The 18248-nt window shown below is 40.8% G+C and overlaps 1 long non-coding RNA gene across 1 annotated transcript in view; it reads right to left on the minus strand.

The window, feature by feature from the left end:
• LOC105097306 (uncharacterized) overlaps window positions 1-18248 on the minus strand; it is a 329784-nt gene that overhangs the window by 295498 nt on the left and 16038 nt on the right. Inside the window, exon 5 of the long non-coding RNA XR_010377177.1 lies at window positions 13654-13805. This is a non-coding gene — a long non-coding RNA (uncharacterized LOC105097306). The remainder of the gene's footprint in view (window positions 1-13653; window positions 13806-18248) is intronic.

Raw genomic sequence — 18248 nt, forward strand, 5'->3', positions numbered from 1 at the left:
ACTCAGGAAATGTTGTCTACTGTCACTTGGTACCAAATGAGTCATGCAGATCAGGTGATAAGAACTTGGAAGCGGAGCAGAAGTGCAATGAAACAGAGCAGTCAAAGAGAACTTCAAACACGAGAGAGGACCTGAACGGGGACTTGAAAGATGGTTAGGATATGAATGCGCGGAGATGACAGGTACTTTATAGTCAGCTTGGACGGAGCAATAGAGGAAGGACAGACGTGTCACTTTGCTGGACCAGTCTAACTAGAGCAGACGTGTGGGTTGAAGCCGACTAGGATGTAATACTGGAAAAGAAAGTAGAGGCCAAATTATTAGGAACTTTGAGTAAAAGGCAAAATAATCTGCACTGTATCAGCAACAGGCAGCAATAAGAGGCTGATGATTCTTCATGTTTATCAAAAATATTCATACAACTTTACAAAATTTATCTTTTGACAACAAACTTAAGAGTTTTTTTCTTTCTTTATTTTAATTTTTTTATTGTTCTTTTTTTTTTAATGAAGGTACTTGAGAATGAACCCAGGACTTCGTGTATGCTAAGCACACCCTCTACCACTGAGCTATATCCCTCCCCCCAACAACAAACTTTCAAGAATAAAATCCAAGATGTTAATTAAAGTCTCTGACCTGTTTAGAAGCACGTTTAGATTTTCTAAACCGTGCATCTCAGTTACGTCTCTGCCCCATCGCATTCCATTTTCAGATAGATGTACAGGGCTCTTTGACTTTCAACGGATAATGTGATAGTTATTCTGCTTTTACCTAAGAAACTAAACATGTCTGGCCTACTAAGGTCTCTAAGTAGAAGAGAATAACAAAATGGTAAACAGAAATTACCTAATGAGTCAACTGTGTGCCTAGTCTTGAAAAAAATGTCTTCAGTATTACATCACTCCAAATACAAGCCAGCTACCATCAGATCTCATTAATTAGATAAGCACACCAAATTAAATTTCGTAACACTTAACTCAAAGTGATTTTAGGGCATACCAAGGATTCCTATACAGTTTATGTCTTCTGAAATATTAAAAATAAAAAATAAAATAATAGAAGTTTTTGTTTTAAATTTTCAGAACTCTTAAAAATTTCAAATCTAAAATTTAATACAGGCTTCCATGTATTTCAGTTCAGATTTTAAAATATACTCTTTTTGTCTGTGATTAACTAAAAATATTAAAATATGGCATGTAAGTCCTTCTTTAGACATCACACTGAGATAAATGAGTAATTTTTGGTCTTCGTAGAAATCTATTACCCTAGAAGAAAAGTTGAGTCGTAGAAGTGGAGAATAATGGATCCTCTCTGACCTGCATTCATTATTTTCTTTTCCTTCAGTATAGATCTGGTTCAGGACCAAACCTAAAAATGTGTATGAAGCACATCTAAATACAGATATAGGAAAACATTTACCATCTTTTACTGATGAAACCTGCTTTCAACTCCAGTGTCCAGTCTCTTGCAGATGGGAATTACAACAGCAAGAGTTAGAACTGGCCAGAGACAAAACTGTGGAGGAAATAATTTGGGAGTTTGGGGTTTTTTGTTTTTTTTTTTTTAATGCCTCTGATCCCATGTGACAGCCTCCTGAAAGAACAAGGCTATACTTTACAGTGTCCTAGATCCTAAATGTGGGGAGCTTTGTGTTCAGAAAACCTGTTTCTGCCTTTCCTTCAATCAGTCCTCATTATTCAAATTTCTGTAAATTAACTGAAGTCCATTAAAGAATACTCATAAGATTCAAATGAATGATAACATAAGTTACACCCTTGGGAGAGCATGGGGACTGGGGGTTCATATTTTAATAGATATGTTTTCAGACAAATTGCTTTAATCATTAGTAGAAGAATTTAATTTCTGACTCTAAAAACCAGAAGCGTACTCGGGGAGAGACGCTTTCTAACAGAAACCCCTCAAATCAAATCACCCAGATGCCCAGTCGCTCTGCCAGTAAAGTCAGCCCTGCCTGAGTAGAGAGGGACCTCCCTGCCGGTCAAGTACCATGTAAAGGGTCATCACCAGTTCCCCCACTCCAGGCACCACTGTATACAGCTTGACGGCCTGTACAGGAAGGACCTCTGCTCCTTTTCAGTTCAGTTTACGGCCATTTACAAAGCAGCCAAGAGCAGTAAACACAGTCCTGTGTGAGCTAATCTGGGCCAGCGGTTCTCAGCCTGGCTGCCTAGGGACACAATGACCTGCTGCGATCAGCAGTGGGAAAGGAGCAGAGTTGTGATTATACAAAGGAACTGCTCATCCCTGGGAACTTATACAAAGGAACTGCTCATCCCTGGGAACTTATTTTCGTTCTTCATCTGGATGGCCCAAATCTCAGTCAATCCCTGGCATGTCTTGTGTGTGAATATGGGGTGCTACGCAACGAGGCTAAGCACCATTGACTGGCAGGGTAAGAAGTGGTCTATACACTCCTGAGCCCACAGCAGCTGGTGCTCCTGGAGGTCTCGCCACCAGCCCACCAGCGTGCTCCTTTCTTTTAAAATTGAAGTATAGTTGATTTACAGTTTTGTGTTAAGTTTCTGGTGTACAGTAAAGTGATTAAGTTATTTATATACATATATATGCATATGTGTATGTGTCTATGTATATATTGTTTTTCATATTCTTTTCCATTATAGGCTAATACAGGATGTGAATATAGTTCCCTGTGCTATACATTACAACCTTATTGTTCATTTTATGCAGTAGTTTGTATCCCCTAATCCCAAACTCCTAATTTATGCCCCCATCCCCTTTCCCCTTTGGTAAGCATAAATTTGTTTTCTATGGCTATGAGTCTGTTTCTGTTTTGTAAATAAATTTGTTTGTATCACATTTTAGATTACACATATAAGTGATATCATATGATACATGTCTTTCTCTGTCTTACTTCACTTAGCATGATACCAGGTCTATGTCCAACCATGTTGCTGCAAATGTTGCTGCAAATGGCATTCTTTCATTCTTTTTTACAGTTGAGTAGTATTCCTGTGTGTGTGTGTGTGTGTGTGTGTGTGTGTGTGTGTGTGTTTGTAGATATACATACACTTGTTTGAAGGTTGTTCAAGTGCAGATCCCTCCTCAACGCTGAGGGATATTTCTTAATTAGAACAGCACACACTGGTTGCTAAAGACAAGGAACTGTACAATGTTTGCTGACTTAAACTGTATTTAAGCAAATGTACAAATTTATAAAGCAAATTTATATTTAAAAAAAAAAACCCACACAACTCTTTTCTTCCCTGCAGTCAAATGAATACTTTCTACAGCAAGCTATACAAAAATCTTTTGATGTGAGAGCCTTTTGTATATTTTCATTTTCTAGAAATAATATGGAAGTGGTTCCAAAAGTTTAATCAAATTTATGTATACAAACGTACTAATTTATAAGACCAGTACTGTTTCTAGTTTATATTGATAAAGTTTAAGGGAAACATTAACAGACTAAAATATTTTGAGACCTGGAAACAGATTGGGGAGGTAGAAACAAGTGGGTTCTATTAGAGAATACCTCATTTATAACTCAAGGTCTACATCAGTCATTAAAAACTTTCACTGGATTTTAGAAATTCCATGAAAAAGAGTGTGTAAGCCATTGGACTTATGTCTACAGATTCGTCATATGTTCCAAATCATAAGGATATTCTAAGATTGATACACTTGTTTAAAAAAATAAAAATTCTAGGAATTCAAAGATACACTTTTTCTACTCTCTTGAAGGACAGGTACTTAGCTAACTTGTAAGGTTAGCTCAAGAAATATATCTGCAAAAGCTTGAGGATAATTTATACTCAGATCCCGTGACTTATCTCTAAAACTGCAGCTTTGTTTCCACTTGGAAAGCTCTGAAATTCTCCAAAACATATTGCTCCATTTAAGTCAGAACATTCAAGCAAGGGAGGAAAATTCAACTTTCTTTTAGCATCTGGTTTATTCACACACCCAGTTTTAGCCTAAATACCTATATTTCCTTGAACACATTAGTACAATTCATTTTGCTCTTTTCTTTAAAGTTCAGTATGCTCAGATTTCTGGTCACATCATACAAAGGCACAATTTAAGATCCACTTATGCACCAAATTGGTTCTCTCAAAATCTTTTGACTGATTAAAAAAAAAAAAGTGATCTAAAAAAAGGCAGCTCAATGAACTCAATGAATGTCTTCAGGAACCTTCCCACCCCTGCCCATCCATCACCACATTCTACTCCAGTGTCTTCCAAATATGCCATAAACTATTTAAGGGGTAATAGGTAGAGAACAAAAGAGAGTTTCAAACTTGATCACTCTGTCCATCTGTGCCATTAACTTGGCTGGCAAAGTTCATCGCACAAATGCTGTTAATGATGGAAGCTGTGCACAAAAATAACTGTTAAAGACAATTATTAAATAAATTACTAATTTTTTTTTCTTTTTCATGGCAGATGCCCTGTGGCAAATGAACTCAGTTTTCATTGCTTTTCAGGTGATGGAAATTTTCTGTCTTTTGACCTTGCTGGTAGTTACAATGTTTAAAAGTTATTATTTGTCAAAAAGTTGTAAGTTATACACTTAAGATTTGAATTTTTTACTGTATGTTAATTATACCTCAGGAAGAGTATGTTCAAATCCTAGAGCAGCTAGATCTTTGCAAAATCAACCTGGGTCGCAGTTGTCACATATACAAACAGTGACAATAATGCTACTTTCACCTCATTGTTGTATACTTCATGTAATCATGTGAAGAGCTATTTTCTGTATAATAAAAATTTTCCATACAAAAAAAAAAGAACATCAGGTGCCACTGAATTGAAGAAACAAAGGTTAAGAGCAGCTTGATTATTTTCAGTTGCTTGAAAATCTCCGCATAGCTGTCATTTCTTCGCTGCCTCCTTTCTCCTGGTCCTGCCCCAGCTCCTCCAGTTCCTACTCAGCCAAGAAGAGTCGGCCTGGCCCCTCGGGATTTGAGCTGCTCTCCTGTGGTGGTGACCAGCTCTCTGAATATTGGGCAAGACACCAGGAACCTTCTGTTTGCCTTTTCAAAAAGCAAGCATTGACTTCCTGAGCCTACTTTTAATTATAATGTGGACCTGTAACAGAAAACTCCTTCACCCCAAAGTTTGTGTCTAAATGGTTCTCTGGGCCTTTTTGCCTTGTATTCTCACTCCTTTGTCCAAAAGACAAAGAGAATGGAACCCAAGGAGAAGGCTACCTTGTTGACAAAGCTTCCCCCCTTTATGTTGAGATTGGGAACTAGTATCGTGAACGTAACTTTGTGCTGAATGAAGATTATGTTTTAGGCTTTAATACAGAGATTTGCCGTCACATTCTGATGAGGAACGTTAATGGCTTTTTTCCTTACGAAAACAAGCCCTAATTACCTCAGCAAAGCTTAAACAAAAACTTACATATAACAGAAGATTTAAAGAGAAGTATGCAGGCAGGTGTTTCTTCAGAGGGCAAACATTTTACGCCGTTACCAGTTTACAGGGTAAGCTAGTCTTCCTCTTCTTTGAGCAGGGCAATCACGCTACAAGAAACGTCTTTATGGAACAACTTCCACACTGGATGCTTCAACAGTATTTTCAACATGGTGCTCCTAACCATCGGTTTACCTGCATGAACTGGTTGTTTGTGGCTCACGGCCAGACACCATTACAACTGTCAGCAGATCACACTGAACCACTCGACACTGAAGCCAGAGAGACAATCATCTTTTCCCATAAATACTTCTGTCTTATCAAACAGGAACTTTTAAGATCATTTAAAGCAGCTTATTTCCTAACATAGAATATATTCAAAATATCTTTAGAAACTATTTGAACTATTTTTATCTTTCCTCAGCTTTCAATTCTATGGACAGGAAATGGTATGATTTATGTATGAATTAAACATTAATATTAGGAATTTTATATGGTAAGGAATTCCTTACCATGCCAGACACTATGTTAAATTAATTCATTCAGTCCTTAGAAAAGTACTACAGGTATACATTATTGTCAGCCCTGCTCTACAGATGAAGAAAATGAGGCTCAGAGAGGTTAAGTAACTTGCCCAAAGTTACACAGCCAGTCATTTCCATTCAGGCAGTACAGCTCCGGAGCGCACGCTTTCAACCCCATCATATGCAGTACAACTAAATCATCCAACGCATACACACAACTCAACCAGTTTCCTGACAGATAAATAGCACATTTAACAGTCAGGAAAACACCCACGCTCGGGCTTCCATTTTTTTATCAACACCTTGTATCATTTCCTGGTGACCCCACACGCCTGGCACTGTGTCAGCAGCTGCATGAATGAGACAGACATGGCTCCTGTCGTCACAGGGCTGACTTCTGCCTAGAGAGTAAAACTGTAAACAAGACAGACTCAGAATATGCCACACGTTGTGAAGGAAAACTGAATAGTTTAACAGCGAGTCCCTTTGACACAAGGGGGTACTTTGAGTACAGTGTCCAGGAAAGGCCTCTCTGAGGAGGCGGCATTAGAACTTTAAAAAAAGTCTCCCAAAGGCAATTAGCAGAAACCTGCTACACTGAGCGGAGAGAGCAGGATTCAGGCAGAGGAAGTAACAAATTACAAAGGCCTTGAGAGAGGAAAGCCCTTAATTTGCACAAAGCCCTGAAAAGAAAGAAAAGGCGACCCAGATGACGCAAAGCTAGTGAGCAAGGGCACCAGTGGAACATGGTGAAATACGAGCTCAGACACAGCCACTTAGGCACAGAGTAGGTGTTATTCTCAGCAGGATGGGAAACCACTGGACAGTCTCGAGCAGGGCGCTGTGGGCCTGTCTGGCTCAGCTGGGGACGTGGCGGAAGCGGGAGACGCCTTCGAGGCTTACTGCAGTCTCTGGGTGAGGAGCAAGCGTGGCCTGAATTACAGTCATAAGAGCGGGGAGATGCTGACAGGACGCCTGGCTAAAAGCAAGGAAATGGATGGCGGTGACACCTGCTGAGACCCAGGAGACCCAGAGAGGCTCAGGACAGGAGTGGTGAGGCGGAGGCTGGGGAACTGACTCGGAAATTCGGTCTTGGATGTGCTGAGCTTGAAATGCTCAGTTCACATGCAGGTGGACGTGGTTTACATGCATTTTAAATTCTCTCTTCAGCCCTGATTCTCTCGACAGGACAGGGCCTGGTGCTGCTGCAAAGCCTGATTGCAACATATAGTTCCAGGGACGGCACAGGCCAAACTTGCAGTGACAGGGAAGGCTGACAGAAACTCAGTCTCAGGAGAATGTCACTGTTTCAGACTTAATGCATCCATTGTTTGAAACCCTTTAGAGGATCTGGAAGGCTGGAACGTCTACACAAAATAAAAGAACTCGACTCCTGTATGATCTAATCATTGCCTGGAGGGGTCCTTCCGAGCTGATGGTCCACCACCCTGTGCCCCCTGCCCTCCCTGATGCCTTGTCATCACTGCTCCTCTCCCCACATCCTAATGCCCCTTCCCAGACTCACTCTCAGCCAATGGCCTTCCTTCCTGCTTTAGAACCCACCCTCCACCCCGTGTCTGGGCCACATTCTGTCCTTCTCCCCATTACCATCTAGGCATGTCTGCACTCCAAGCAGAGGGAACCCAGACCCCCTTCCCTCGCAGCCGCCCAGGAACCCTCCCCGCGCTTCTCTCTCTCCCCTGTCGGCAATTCTTCCTTTCCTACCATCCCCGGGTCTTCCACATCACATGCCAGCACTGTTCTTTTTACCACTACAAAAAAAAAAGGGGGGGGGATTCTGATCCTCGCTTTTCCTGCAGTTAAAGTCCTGTTTCTTTGCTCCACTCTGCAGCAAACTCCTGACAACTCTGCCTGTATTCACCATCTCAACTTCTCTCCTCTCACCTCTCATTCTGTCTCAAATCCACCACAAACTGTATCCCCACCACTCCTCTAAAAACAACTCTAGTCAGCATCACCAGTAATCCAGGAGCTGAATCCACCTGGCATTTCTCGGTCCTCATGTTACTTAAGTGCAGGGTGTAACACAAGTAAATGCTCTCTCCTCCTTGGGATATTTTACTTCTCTTGGATACCAGGACTCTCCTGATTTCCTCCTATTTCACAGCCGTACCTTCTCAGGTTCCTTTGTGCAGCCCTCCCCTTCCCTCCAACCTCTTAGCTCCAGAACATCTTTCTATGTACCCTGCTCCCTTAGTGATGCCTCTGAACACCGTCCACATGCTGTCCACTCCCAAACAGTTATCTCCCTCTTTCCAGACCTTTATATTCCACCTCCTACTCCACATCTTCACTTGGATATCTGAAATGCATCTTATATCTAATATGGCCAACAATGAGCACCACCTCCAAACCCTTATCCCCTCCCCGAAAACCCTCAGCCCTATTGACAGCAACTCTGCCCTTCCAACTGCTGAAGCCGAAAATATGGCTTCATTCTTGACGCCTATTCTCCTCTTATACTCCACACCCAATCCATGGTTATCTTTACCTGCTGGCTCAGAGAAGCTAAGTGACTTGCCCAAGATTCCTCAGCTAGCAAGTGGCTGTGGAGAATCACCTCCCGGGCTCCCCAGCCCTGTGCCAAACAGTGAACAATTTACTTTCCGTCTAGCATGAATATAAGTCTGAAAAGGAGTCATCCAGCCAACCACTACAATTGGGAAGAAATATATATGCTACATGCAAATGTTCCAAAGACTCTCTGTGGCGGTCGAGGTGGACCTCTAAATAAATATACTGTCTGTAACACATCACAATTTCACAACTAGTGGAAGAAATCCGTTCTGCAGTTCTGTGAGCACGCTGACGTAAGAACAACTTATCAAAGATTTAGTGGGGGCTTCTTTCACTCTCTGTCTTTAGATAAAGTCACTGGGCACAAAACCTTCCTTATCACATTGCCATGAATTCAGATGAGCACATTTACCAATGCTCGTACCAGAAATGACAGTCAAAGACATCCTCTGACTTTCCTCACTCTGACCCTCTCTCTTCTCATGTGGCTTTCCAAGTTTGGTGACTGTCAACAGATTTATGATGCTGCGGGAAGACGCCTATGACCCTGCTTCATTCTTCCTTCCCTCTGTAACTCTGGGACACACACATTATCTGATGGTCTCAGAGATGTTATCTGTCTAAACTGTTTTGATTCCTTGCCCTCAATGTTTTTGTTACACATACTGCACATGATGTCAGGGTCTACCATTTTCAGAAAAGGGCTTGGAGAAGCCACTTAGTTCACTGAGCATAAACACTGTTTACAAGCCCTATGACGGGTCAGTTCTCTGAACGGAGACTGCTTCCAGAGTACTTGGTGGCCTCCCTAGAGTTTTTGCAGCATTTTGGTTTTAAATCCCAATATTTAGCTTCGTGATTCTCTAGGCTTTTAGGAGACAGTGGCCTACATCTTTTCGGGATGGCAGTGGGATACTGGGAGAATAAGTTTAAAGAATAGTCATTTTTATAACTCAGAATTCTTTCTTATATGATGAATTGCAAATATTGGCAATACTTTTGTTATGATGTTTAAATAATCTAACAATTTCTCTATTCCCCAACCAAGAGAAACTGTCATCTCTCCTTTTTCCCTACCATGTTTCCACTTGCTCATTCACCCTGGGGAACAATACTTCTCTGTTACAGCCACAGTGGTCTGACTGTTATTTTTCACTTTCCTATGAATGGAAACAACTCCTTAAAACTACTGCTAAAAGGAAATCAATAAAACCTTGATATGTACACTCTCTTCTTAAATTAGATGCACTGAATGGTACCTATTCCATGGTCACCATCTGTTATTAACAATATCTACAATACAGGATAAACTCTTACCAAACACTTGGATTAAGAAAGTGAACTGGCCCAAATATTTCAAGGTACATTGATCAAACAGTAAGTGTGCAGGCAGTGAGAACTGTTAAACTGTGACTGTCCAGTCAACGCACCTAAATCACTCTTTAACCGTCCACAGGTCCACATTCAAAGCTGCAGGGTGGTGCTTCACATTGCAAGTCTCATACCTTCCCTGCTGTCCTCACTCCCATCTGCATCAAGCTCCTTACTGGAAGCATCTCTGTCATCCATTCCTTCCCCCAGGCTTGCTTTCACACGCTGCTCACGCTGAGGCTTGGAGCCAGGCAAAGAACTTCCTCTGAATCACCCCAGAGTAAATGCCACTGACGTGCAGCCCTGTGAAAAGCTACAGGCCACAGAGAGGCCATCACTGTTCATCTTCCTCGTTCTGTATCTGAACACTTGGCAATCCTACTCCAGAGGAGGCAGCCTCCCTCCCTGACAACCTCCTTCTCTAATTTTCCTTACATCATGTGTCTGAGACATTCCTTGGGAACTCCTGTTTAGCACATGTCTGTATTTCAGTCCATTATGTACGAAGATATTTTTGCATGTTGTGTTTTAAATTGGACCTGGTAAGTATGTCTAAGGGTAATGACAAAAATGGAGGAAAGTTCTGGTTCATCTATATAGTCTAGTGACCATGAGGATGCCATCTGTATAAAATATAGCAAAATAAAGAGATGCCTAAAGGAAAGTAGTTGAGAAAATAGAACGAATGGAATGAGAGCCTAACTCAGTATCGTGGGGTAACAGATAAAGTTTAGAGCTTGATTAAAGTCACCCCACCACTACATCCCTTAGAACGTGGAACTCAAAAGCTACCGGAGAAAGGTCAGTCCAAATCTGCACAGAGCTTAAGACCCCAACTGCTTTTTCTTTTGATGTTCAACATTATTAGAACATCTCTCATCCCTGAACTACTCTTTCTTGATAAATATTTAGCTGTGTGGTGGCTTAGGCTCAAGGGAAGAGCCTAGACTCTCATGTGGAGAGCCTGGCTGGCTGCAGGTACTGCACGGATCGGACTCAGCTACCATAGGACGGGGATGTGCCTTGGGATTAGTGACTGAAATGTGGTAACCTTGGGAGGCCAGAGCCACAGGGACTTGGGGCAAACAAAGCTGAGCCTAACTCTGAGCACAGAGACTCTGCTTTCCCTGCATTCTGAGACGCTACCGTCTGATCAGAAGAGAGAACGCTGCTGCTGTGAGTCAGGACAGCACCCGATCTCCTGTTTCCACAGCAACACCAAAGGGCAGTGACTGCACGTTCTCCAAGAAGAGAAGCTCTAGGTCAGTTGCAAACAGTATAGCATTTCTGTACTGAACCATTAATCACTGAAAGTCCAGTCAAACCATGCTTCCATAACAGCAGTGTAAATCTCCAATTCCAGAAAGAAAAGGTAACAATTTCCCCTTATAAGCACAAAAAAACCTCCAAATAAAATAATTTCTCCTTATAGAAGGAACTATTATTTACACTTATAGAAAAGGGATAAAATTTCCTAAAGTAAAAGTCAAATGAAAGGATAACTGTCATCTTATCTACAAATAATACTTTTTCTGTACCTGTTCTCATGATGATATGTTAATTTGTAGACAATGTATAAATTCAAATCATAAATCAACTTCCTTACAAAGAAAAGTACTTAGGGAAAGAGCAGTGATTCTTCCAGGACTTTCTCACTGGCTAGAAGGACAGACAAGACAAATTCTAAGGCAACACTAATTAAAAATCTGTGCATTCAGCATGAAATGTACCAACTCCTGTATCTCACACGTTAGTTTCTGAAAAGCCTCCCGACAGCTGGGAGGACGCTCACGCTGAGACGGGTGCGTTCTGCCCATCGACTGTAAGATCGCTTACGGCTCCAGGTGCCACGACCAGGCCCAGTACTAGCTACAGGAAACATCACAGAAGTTTCTAATTTGGGGTGACCTAAACACTCGATCATGAACGTGCAGTGGCTGTCTGCTGGCCTGCTGCCCCAGGTCTCCGTGTTTTGATTCAGAAGCATCCATGTAACTTGCAAATGCAGAGGACTTCCAACTGCGTCACGTGTTCCCTCCTCTACACCCCACTCTCTAGCCTGAGGCCCATGATATTGAAACTGACTCACACTAACTGTGCAAAAGGGTCACTTTTTACTTCCCCTTAAAGGAATGTTGAAGAAGCACATATGATATTCACTTAAACATACAGGAGCACACATATGTGCGCTCAAGGAAACAAAGAGGATTTGTGGCCACAGATGTTGCCCAAAAGAGCTGAATGCAAATCACCAACAGAACATACTGAGGAGGGGCTCCAGCCCTGCACAGAGACGCACAAGGATTAATATTTATATTCTATTTATATTTGTTATCTATGTTATCTTCTAATCTGGAAGGAACATACCCATGGAGTCTGATGGACACACCTTAACCAAGTGGCCAAGGTTAGGGTCACCAGGCTCACACCACACTCGTGTCATGCGCCCCTGATGCAGTGCAATGAGAAGAACACCTCGCTCTGGGTGACCTTTCAAAAATCCAAAATCCCAGTATAATCCTAATACATTAGACAAACCCAGAATGAGGGACCCTTTACAAAATGCCAAGCCAGAACTCTTCAAAATTTGGTCTCCAGGTCACAAATGGGAAGAAAAGACTAAGCATTTGTCACAGACGGGAGAAGGCTGAGGACACAGCAATCAGATGCCACATGACAGCCTGGGTCGGATACAGGCAGAGACATGGCACTAGTGGAAAGACTGGCAAAACCCAAAGGAGGTCTGTGGCTTAGTTGATAACATTGCATCAGTGTTAATTACTCCTTAGTTTTGACAAAATACATTGTGCTTAGGTAAGATGTTACAATTAGGTGACACCGGATGAGGAGTACACAACAACTCTGTTCTATATTTGCAACCTTTCTGTAAACCTAAAATTATTCCCCCCCAAAATATTATTTTAAAAAATACTATTAAAGTATTATTAAATGTTACCAAATGCCAGCCACAGAGACCAAGAAACAGGAAGTATGTTAATCTGAGAGTCACACAAGAAAATGTTGCAAATTTGGTACCTAAGACTTAAGACTCTCCTTTCCCTCCTTATAGACAGCTGGATGTACTTTAGTGACATCACTAGTATTCCAGCAACGTATCTTTAAATTCTAATAACTTGGCTAAAATTAAGCATACTCCAAATGGGATAAAATAAAACACAGAAAATTCCCTAATTTCTCAAAACCCCAACTGCCTGCCTGGTTTCTTAATCTTTCAATGAATTTTATAAAAAGAAAGCAGAGTTACTTTATAATTTGTTTTAATCTTCTTGTTTTGCTCACCTAATGAAACCAATCTTTCCTTTTCCTTTTAGTTTACTTATATACATTTTAATGGAGAATGAAACTTGACAAGGCACATTTCACTTCTAAGAACTATTTACCTAGCTTGCAAATTGAATGTTTATGTTTTGTCTTATGGTGTGACACCATTTTTGTTGAAAGGGTATGTGTGTGAGTCTAGGGATAGCTGGAAAGACACACGTGAACAGTGGTACGAGAGTCAGCAAGCTGACCCACAGGTCCACACACTGTCTCTGGTGCAAAGTGGCTGCTGGGGGGTGATTATCCAATTTTCAAGTTCCAATCCTCTAAGTGAAGCTACATTACTACTTTGGGCCCATATAATGTGAATGTGTATCATTTCCAGGCCAAGGAGTTTATTGTTGTGTTTCCCCCACTCTCTTTGATTTCTATGATAACCTGGAAGGCATGCTGTACAGTAATGTAATCCTTTGAAAGCCAAGTTATAAAACAGTAAGAAAACTAACACACGACTAATTTTATATTAAATATCACTTACCCTATGTCCGTGTAAGGATGGGCTATCCACTTCAATACAAATCTTGCACATGATGTTCTGCACATATTTTTTATATATTTATTGAGAAAAGTCCATGAATAACTGGACCCACGTAGTTCAAACCCATGTTATTCAAGGGACAACTGTAGACTCTGTGTGGGAGAACAAAGAAAAAAATTGTAATCTTTCAATCTCAATAATCTTCCTCTTCCTTCTTGTGACTTTGAAAAAGTTACCTTTTCCTACCAGATAAAAAAGGTCTCCTTCTTTACAATAGTTATCTGGAAATGCTAGTAAGTATTCTGCTACATTTTAGATCCAGTATCACAAGTACAGCATCACAGTGCAGACGTACATGTCAGTTTAAAAATACTGATTACCTACATGCACGACAACCAGAAGTCAAAAGGATGCAAAGATTCCAGCACATGTGAGAACTCACAAAACCTTTAGATCACAGAAAGAACCAGCACCTGTAACAGGGGTGTTTTTGTGATTATATGCCCACACCACATATTTTTTAAAATCATATTTTAAAACAAAAGTAAAACAACAACAACAAAAAACCCACTATGCTTCTGACCCCACAAATATTTCATTATTTTTTGCTATTACCTCAGTCATAATGACATAACAGCCGTGGCACAGACCCGCAATTCTCACCTAAAACCCATGCATGTCTTCACGATCCAGTCCCACCAGAGAGAGGTATGCTGTGTCACTGGCTTTGACCGAAACCTGAGAAGTAATGTGTGTCACTGCCAGGCTGAGGCAGCGAGAAATCCCAGAGGGATACTGCGCAGATTTTCATCCTCTGCCTCAGTGAACAGAAAACTGGTGTTGAGATGACAGAGTCAAGATGGAACCTTGAATCACTGCTTAAAGCAAGCTGCCCTGGAGAGCCAGCTGACACACTGAAGGCTTTTATGTAACAACACACTGAGATTTCTGAGTTGCTTTGTTACTGAAGCACACCCCAGCCTCCCTGACTAATATAGCACCTTCCAACTTTCTCCTCCTTCGAATTCCATAGCATTGCAATCCATTTACTACAAAGATGCTTATCTCTATGGAAACTTTGGGCCTTGTTATTTAAACAAAGTCTTTACTTAGCCTATGAGTTAGACAAGTGTATTTTTGGGACCTCTCATTCATCGCCTTAGAGAAAGCATGGTATAAAAGAATGAATCTTAATAAAATAAAATAAAAAATAACTGCACATCCCAGACTAGTGTTTAAATTCATGGACATAAAAGAGACATTGACAATGTGCATCTAGATAAGAGAACCAATGAACTGTATCTATGTTTTCTCGGTCAGCCATACTGAACAGGCATAAGTGTCATCTGCTCATTTAGGGCAACACAGACCAGAAGGACCAGAAATCAGTTTCTTTGCATTAAAAAAAAAAAGTGATGAGATAAGAATATCTTAGATTTGCATACGAAAAGCAACAGCACTCACTGCCAAGGACAGTAAACAAGGCAGAGCCATCAATGACCACCCGTGGAACAGGGGAAAGCTCCAGCCAGCACCTAAAAGTACTGGGGTAAGCCCACAAACGCACACAGGTAAGGTAATTACTAAATGGCTCACTGAGCTGAACAAAGCAGCATGTTCGGAATCCAAGCCTTTCCGCTCTGCGCTGCCTCAGTGCAGCTCACGTAGGTCTCCCAGGACAACCAAACACACGCGCCTGCCCACCAGCCTGACGGGCTCCTAGCGAAATGCAAACCCTGCTTCCATCAGCACTAAGGCCCAGCAACAATCTGAGACACGTATATTCAGAGGTCTCCAGCTCAGTGCCTTTTCACAACATAAATTCCTAGGATCTAACTGCACACTTTTTCAGCACAGGAGGGTTGTACTCAACCACCTTTTCAGAAAGGAGCAGGGAGTAAGACAGTGGGAGGTGAGAGAAGGTGCATTCAAGTCACCAAGGGAGGATTTTCAAATCAGCTCGCATCCCCACCCCACTCTTCTGGGGTGTCCGCTGAGCCCTTAGTCTCTAGCCCTGGGGGGCCTGGGGAGCAGGGGTATAGGCTGAGGGGGTCTCAGTGGTCCTGCTCTACCCTCGTGCCTTCCCACATATGGAACTTCTGAAATGAAGAAAAACACAAGTCTTTCTTTTTTTGTAAGATTTTTCAAAGGTGGACTCCTGAGAGAACAGATACAAACAAAACATCCAACGGAACAGTCACAGTGTTCCGATGGAGACTGAACCAAATGTTTCCTGAGTGTTCTCTTTCTTTCAGGCTCTTGTTACCTCGGAGAAAACAACATGTTCCAACTTACTCTCACATTGTAGCGAACAGGATGCCTCACAATACTGAATGGAAGCGGAAGGGTCATGCTGAAAATCTCTAGTTGATGACTTCACAGAGTTTTGATGCAAATGTAAAATGTAATAGTACTGTCTAAATACAATGGCTTTTATCCTCCCAAAATTTCTTCACAAAATTTTACTCTTTCATTGAAACAAATCAATACATAAATCAATACATACCTATGGTGTGCCATGAAATATTAACACCAGTTCTATTTGATTCAATTACGTAATTTGACTCTTGGGCTTCAAATCTTACTGATTTAACTTCAGAAATATTCTTATGCTTTTCCTCTATCTGTACTACTGGAGCAGTAAATCCAACTCATCATGTCTCTCATGAGAGCATCATTTTCAGACTATTTACCTATCAGACTATACTGCTCTTCAATCCAAATCTCATCATGTTCTGCTGAATTAAAACCTTCTGTTGCTTCTGCGTGACCTTAAAGACAAAGTCTAAACTTCAGAGCTTTGTAAGAGACCTTTTACAAGCTTTAAACTCAATTCATGCCGCTCCCCACTGTACAGAGTAATCTCTGGTCTCATTATATGATTTAGATTTTTGAAAATTATTCCTGGATACAGCAGGACTTTTTTTGACTCCACATATACCATCTACTACGTTTAGAATGCCTTCCCCCCAACTTCTGTGCCAAAAAAAATAAAAATAGATTTTCCTATTGGTCCTTTAAGAACCAACTCAAATTATACCTTATCTTCAAAGTGTTCTGTCTCCCTGATGGTCTGTAGTAACTCCCTCTAAAACACAGCCACTTTCAAAACAAGAAATTTTCATTAGCTCATAGTTTCTGTGGTCAGGAACACGTATGGAGCTTAACTGGTGGTTCCAACAGAGGGACTCTCAGGCAGTGAGGGTGCTGACCAGGGCTGCAGTGATCTGAAGCCTTGACTGGGCTGGTGAATCCCTTCCAAGATGGTTCACTCATGCGGCTACTGGCAAAAGTTCCTTGTTGGCTGTTGGAAGGATGCCTCAGTTCTTCACAATGGGGACCTCTCCTAGGGCCACTTAAGTGTTCTAATGACATGGCAGTTGGCCTAGATGAGAAAGCTGAGAGAGAAAGAGTACAAGGAGGAAACTATGGTGTCTTTTACCTATTCAGCCACATTTTAGTCATTGGAAGTGAATCACTAAGTCCTGATAATGCTTAAGAAAAGTCTCCACCTTTGCAGCGAGGACTATCAAAGAATTCAGACATATTTTAAAACCATCACAAAAGGCTTCCAAGATTTCCCCAGGAGTCAATGAGTCTTTTCCTCTGTACTCCCACAGAATTTGTTCATACTTGTATTGCAGAATTTAACATACTGTGTAATGAATTCATGTGAAAAGACACACTGGAGCTTTAGTAAGTTTCTATTTTGCTATTTCCATATGTTGAAATCCCAAGATTCCTAAAATGAGATTATTCAACAAATGACATGGGGGTAACTGGTTGGTCATGTGGCAGAGGAAGCTGTAACACTACCTTGTTCCTTATTTATAAATAAATTCCAAGTGAGCTAAAGATTTTTTATTTTTAAATAAGACCATAAATGTACCAGGCAAAATATGGACAAACATTTTTATCATCCTGGAGTGGAAAAGGCCTTTCTGAGTATGACATAAAGGCCCAAGGTTGTCAGGAGGAAGATAATGACTACTTATAGAGTAAAACAGCCATATAGAAAAGAAAAGAGAAAAAGATTTAAACAAAGAAAAACACGCAAAAAACAAACAAATATTAATAACATATGATAAATAAAAAACTAACTTTCTCAATATAGAGAGAGTTCTTATAATTTTCGTATTACAAGGTGCACAGGTGAGCAAAGGGACTTCCACTTTAAGAAGGCAGAGCACAGGTTACACGGTGCACAGCTGTCTAACTGACTGGGACGCTCCAACAAAGAGTGATATGATTATATCTGGTTTTCTTTAAAAGCCATTCGCTTCTGGCTTACCTGTTCTATTACAAAGTTACTGGGAAGAATGAAAAACACTAAAGAATTTTGAAAAGTCAGAATTCTTAACTCACTGATCCTAAAAACACAACCAACTTACGAAACATATATAAGCAACATGTTGTGACTTTTCACAATTTAAAAAAAGCGTATTAATTTATATAATCATATTTTACAAGTATAAAATAATATAGAGTATATTAAATACATAAAAAGGCAGAAATTAATACATATGCCAAATACTACCTGAGATAAAGATTTTATAATTGAGAGAACAGGGACCCAGACTAATTGAATCATTGCC

This window comes from Camelus dromedarius, chromosome 21, assembly GCF_036321535.1.
Source record: "Camelus dromedarius isolate mCamDro1 chromosome 21, mCamDro1.pat, whole genome shotgun sequence".
Taxonomy (NCBI): domain Eukaryota; kingdom Metazoa; phylum Chordata; class Mammalia; order Artiodactyla; family Camelidae; genus Camelus; species Camelus dromedarius.